We start from the raw sequence: 6,000 nt of genomic DNA on the forward strand, positions 1-6,000 counted from the left end.
GGCCTTCTGTGTTAGGTCACGCAACAGTTGGATGGTCATGGAATTCGGACAGGCCATGACACCTAGATGGTGACTGACTCCAGGGTGCAGATTCTTTAGGAAGAGGCTTTTGAAGTTCACATCCTCTTCAAGGTCAGGGTTGTTGTGTGCACCAAAGTAGGCTTGTCGGAGTCGGTTGTAATAAGCTTGTGGAGTCTCTTGTCGACCTTGTTTGGTTTCCAAGGTGGTCAACAGTCAATGTTCAGACACTGGGTCTGTAAACTCTTTAATCAGGACCTCACGAAGTCGCTGGTAGTTTGACTTTGTTTGAATGGGCTGTCGATCTAGAAAGTTTCGTACCTCGGGACTGGACGTGGCTCTAAGGAGGTATAACCAGTCTCTGTCAGTCACATGAGGTCTCACTTCCAGATGAAATTCGATATCTCGCAGGTAAGCCTGGATGTCGGGGCTCTCTGTGGAGTCCGGGTTGAACCTGCTGTTGTTTTCAGACAGCTTGTTGAGGTCTTTGATGGTCATCCCGTGTGCAGCTCCAAGGTCTTGGACGGGAGGTTTTCTTTCGTTGGCAGGAAAGGGTTGTGTGGCGAAGGCAGGTGAGGTTTTGGGTTGTGGCCCTTCGCTCCTTTCATCATATGCCAGTTCTTGGACGTGGGACTCTGTTCTGCTCAGCAGTGATGCGACTAAGATAAGTTTCTCTTTCCTTGGCTGTTTGTGCTTGTAAGCACATTGGAGTTCTTTTCTGACCATGTAGAGCTCATCGTTGGTATCGTCTAGTTGTTGGGTCAGATTGTCCGTTTCAGTTCTGTACCTTTCAAGGTGGTCTTTCAAAGCACTGATTTCAGAATTCTTGTTTCTGATGTCTAGCTTGGCTTTCTCTAGTAGCTGTTCAGCATACTGGAGTCTGTTTACCAGGTCTTTCTGAGCAGCCGTTGCATGTTCCTGGTCGAGCTGAGCTGCTGCCAGGGCTGCTTGGAGCTTAACATGTTCTGTTGTTTCCTGCTCCCTCTCGTTGGGTGCTTTGAGTTGATCTTGAACTTTCACTTCCAGCTTGTCTATGCAACGTTGAGCACGTGTCAGCTCCTCTTGAAGATGGGTGATGTGCTCGTCGCTCAGTTCCAGCTGGGTTGTGAAGGCATAGCTTAGGGAGCTGGTGATCTTGACTAGCTCCTCGTGGTTGTTGTTCTGGCTTGAATCTTGTGTCAGGAATCTTCTCAGGATTAGGATTATTATTAAAAATAATGACAGTTCAATTGTCTTTGGAGTGAGGCTGTCTGTCATGCCTCTCAGCCAAGTGTTCACATCTTCCCCATGGGCAATGGGGTCTGCAGTCTGCGGCATGTTGGCACGCTAGGCAGAAAAGGGACTGACACAGATCTGTGTGGAGTAAAAGCCTATGTGTTGTGGGACAACTAAGTGTTGTATCAGTGATTGTGAACTACTAGTGAAGTGTGGTGATGACTGTGTTGGTCTCAGGGTGTCTAAGTAGACTAGAGATGCGAAGACTTTGTCACTCTAATGAGGAAGAGGAAAATATAGAAAGAGGTGAAAAACAAATTCAATGACAAGCAAAAATTTATGTTTTTCAAATTAGGAAAATATTTTTTTTTCCAATTAAATGTTATCCAAAAGGTAAACAATATTATTATATTTCTTGTTTTGGAAAAAAGAATACAATAATAATGCTGATATGTCTTTCCTTAGTCTGACAGGATTGACACCGTACACCTTACAGTTGGACCGCTCACCAGGGAGGCTGCAAAGGCGACAGATTTTCAACACATATTTCTATTAAATTTATCTCAATGTTGGATGAGATGCTAAAACTTGGATTGCATTTCCAAATGTAGGGAGGTTAGGAAGAACAAGGGAGAGGATGATTACAATCAAATTCATAAGGATGATTCGTCGTCTTTGATACACGATTGTGTATTTAATTCACTTAGAATTGATTGATGGTTCTTACATGTCCTACAAATATAAAAAGAGAAGAGGAAAGTAAAGGAGAGAATGGACGGAGATGGTAAGTCTCAGCAGCAGTTATCTCAACTACAAGGAGACCGTTGTTTTAGTTGCTGCACAACTAATTAAACAAAATAAACTTTAAGTGAAAGAGAGTTGTCTTTCTAATTTATTTGAACTTGTAGTGAGGGATAACAATGTCTCCTTTTAGGGCTCAGGTGTGTCGTTCCCAAGCTAGGATACACTAAGTAAAGAAGTTGTAAGAAAAAGTACAATTTTAAAAAATAATAAATGGGCAAAATATGCAAAAATTAAATTAAATAGAGGAAATCAATAAGTAAAACAATAGTGGTTAAGTGTATAACCAAAACAGGAAGATGGGTTGTGTTGGTCTTAATGAGCATTCATTCATTTTGTGTTTCTTTAGTTATTTGCAGTGCGTTAACGCCATCTACCGGACACTTGTGGTAACGGCAGGTTTGGTGTACACTTTCTTTTTTCCTGTTGTATTCTCGTTTGGAACGAGATTAGTGTTCAGTTAGTACATGACTTTTCCAGAGCGAGTTGTACTCCGTGTTGTGTAAATTCTGCTGTCAAGTTTCTTCAAACTACACTCAGTTGTGTTTCCCTCGGGGGCAATGCCGGTGAGTAACACTGTGTGTAATATAAGGCGTTTTATATTAGTCTTTTCTTTAAGATTTGGAGGAAGACAATTAACGTGTTGCCACGAAGTGTAGATTCCTCTGTTTCCCGTGTAATGGCAGCCCATGCTTAGTAGAAAACGATGTATGTGTTGCATTTGGTTTTGGAAATGATTGAAGAAGGCAATTTGAGTTAATAGGTACTTTCATTTGTGTTTACAGTTTTACAGCTTGTTTTTTGCACTGCTGTGTGTAAAATAAAGGAGAGTAGAAAAAGGACTTTGGGATAAAGCATCATCTCTTTTCTTTGTTCACCTCACCTGGCTGTTTATACGCGCTGGATAGCTAAATACGCATACGTTTAGTGAGGCCAGTACAGTAAAACAGCAAACCCTCGCCTGTCGAGAAGACAGAACTTCAACTGCCAGATAGAAAACAAGCCTGCATGTGACTTGCCCAGATTCCCCTGCTCCATAAGACATGGATTCTCTGACCGAAATGCAACTTCCCACTGGTGTGACTGATGCAGAAGCTGGTGACTGGGAGGTGAGATCAGAGCTATTTGCATCAAGCTCTGTTTGGGCACGATCTCAACACGGATCAACATGCAGCTCACGAAGGAGCACTGCGCTAGCAACCGCTAAAGCCAGAGCTCAAGCAGCAAGAACCAAAGCAGCCTATTCTGAAAAGGAAATGACACTGAAACTTCAGAAAGCTGAAGCAGAACTACGAACTGCCAAAGCAGAAGCTGAATTGGAGGCATTGCGGTGTAGAAGAAATGGAGGCTGCAATAGCTGAAGCAGCAGTTCTTCAAGCAGAATTAGATGATGACAACAGCCTCGGGGAACCGGAGTCAGAACTGAACCAAAGGTATTTCACTGCAAACAGCATGCCACTGCAGAGAGATATAAAACAAGAATGCTATAATACTCTGCCCAGCCTGCACAGCCACCCGCTTCCACCTGCACGTCCTCCAACGCAGCCAGCCATAAGACCTCCAGTACAGCATCCAGCAACATCGCTTGCAGAGCTACCGACACACCCACCAGCAGAGTCACTGAGACCGACACCAGCCCCAAGACGGCTGCCACCGCCGTCACAGGTACCACTACAGCCACAGCAGCCATCCATGTTACCTGCTAGTCTGTATTACAGCCCACACCAAGCCAGCAACCAAGCATGGCAGAGAGGAAAAGATCATGGGCTACCCAGTCCTGCTCCACGCCCTACCTCGCCTCGTCACACGTTTGCTCAAGATGGACACAGCTCCCCGACTGCTGACCTGGTGAAGTTCATCACTAGGAATAAGATCGTCTACACAGGGCTGATGAAGTTCGACGATAAGGCAGAGAATTACTGGGCGTGGAAAGTTTCATTCTGCAATGTCATAGACAATATAGGGTTGTCAGTAGCAGAAGAGACTGACCTTCTGATTAAATGGCTCGGCAAAGAGTCGTCCGAACAAGCACGCAGGCTCAGAGCAGCCTACATCAGAGACCCCCAGGGTGGCCTCCGAGCTATCTGGCAGCGCATTGAAGAGTGTTATGGCACCCCCGAAGCTATTGAAGGGGCGTTATTTGCCAGACTGGAAAGCTTCCCGAGAATCTCCAACAAAGAGCCAGCCAAGCTACGCGACTTAGCCGACTTGCTACAGGAACTGTACGCAGCAAAGCAGGATGGATTCCTTCCAGGACTAGCTTACCTTGACACTGCTAGGGGAGTAGCCCCAATCATAGGAAAGCTCCCGTATAATCTACAAGAGAAGTGGATGTCCTACGGCTCTCAGATAAAGCAACAGCATCAGATTTCCTTTCCCCCATTCGGCGTGTTCGTTGACTTCATTCAGAACCAAGCCAAAGCAAGAAACGATCCCAGTTTCAGAGTCACCATGCCACTTCTGCCTGCCACAAATAGAGACAAACACAAAAGCATCCAGAGTAGAGTCAACCAGTCTGTTGCAGTCCACAAGACTCAAGTCGCCGAGTCCAGCCAGAAAGGTGAGCCTGAAGCTGACTCTCTAGATCTCACCAAGCAGTGCCCAATCCACAAAAAGCCCCATTCATTAGGAGCATGTAGGAGCTTTAGAGACAAACTGCTAGCTGACCGTAAACAATATCTCAAAGACAATTCCATCTGCTACCGCTGTTGTGCTTCAACCACACATATTGCAAAGAACTGTGACAAAACCATAAAATGTGCAGAATGTCAGAGCGTCAAACACGTCGAAGCCCTCCATCCAGGTCCATCACCATGGAAAGCAAAGCCACCCCCATCTATGTCAGAGAACGGCAGGGAGGGCAGTGAGAACCAGCAGCCTCCAGAGACGGTCTCCTCCAAGTGCACTGAGGTATGCGGTGAGGGTTTAAGTGCTAGAGGCTGCTCCAAAATATGCTTAGTTAGTGTCTACCCACAAGGCCAGAGAGAAGAAACAACTAGAGTGTATGCTATCATTGATGAGCAAAGTAATAAATCCCTTGCACATACAGAATTCTTTGAGATATTCAGCGACAATAGCACTCCATCTTCGTACACGCTCAAGACGTGTGCGGGCAGTATAGAGACTTCTGGAAGGAGAGCCTGTGGCTACATGCTGGAGTCACTGGACGAAAAGACCTGCGTCCCTCTTCCCGTCCTCATTGAATGCAATGAACTCCCGAACAAAAGGTCTGAAATCCCAACTCCCAGTGCAGTTTTACATCACCCTCACCTGAGATGCTTAGCCAGTGAGATTCCTCCATTAGACCCCAGTGCCCAGATACTGCTGTTGCTAGGGAGAGACATTTTGAGTATACACAAGATCAGAAAACAGATCAACGGCCCCGACAATGCCCCATTCGCTCAAAAGCTAGAGCTAGGCTGGGTGGTGATCGGCGATGTGTGCCTCGGCACAGCACACTGCCCCTCCTCAGTCACTTCCCTCAAAACATGCATCTTGGGAGATGGCCGCCCCAGCTATCTCACACCCTGCTCCAGCCACCTGCGTGTGAAAGACCCTCCACACAGTCACTCAGTCCTTCATGATCCTCCATCTCAGCAAGCCACCGTTCACACTGCTTCTCTGTTGCACGGGGATCACCTGAAGTTCTCCGTCTTCCACTGCACCGACAAAGATCACCAACCTGCTCGTCCATCGATGATCTCAACTTCCTGAGGATCATGGATACTGAGGTATATCAAGATAGCACTCAAAACTGGGTCGCACCCCTACCTTTTCGGACCCCGAGAGAACGTCTGCCAAATAACAGAGACTATGCCATGAAAAGACTCAAGTCAGTCTGCCGCACACTAGAGAAGAAACCTGACATGAAAGAAAATTACATGCAGTTCATGCAAAAGATGATTGACAGTCAACATGCAGAGAATGCCCCCGTCCTCCAAGAAAGACAAGAAAGCTGGTATTTGC

At 46.1% G+C, this 6,000-nt stretch overlaps 1 pseudogene; it reads right to left on the reverse strand.

Moving 5' to 3' along the window:
• The window catches only part of LOC132111950 (CAP-Gly domain-containing linker protein 4-like), a 59,202-nt pseudogene extending 57,867 nt beyond the window's left edge, over nucleotides 1-1,335 (reverse strand).
• Nucleotides 1,336-6,000: the final 4,665 nt, after the last annotated feature.

This window comes from Carassius carassius, chromosome 31 (genome assembly GCF_963082965.1).
Source record: "Carassius carassius chromosome 31, fCarCar2.1, whole genome shotgun sequence".
Lineage (NCBI taxonomy): Eukaryota > Metazoa > Chordata > Actinopteri > Cypriniformes > Cyprinidae > Carassius > Carassius carassius.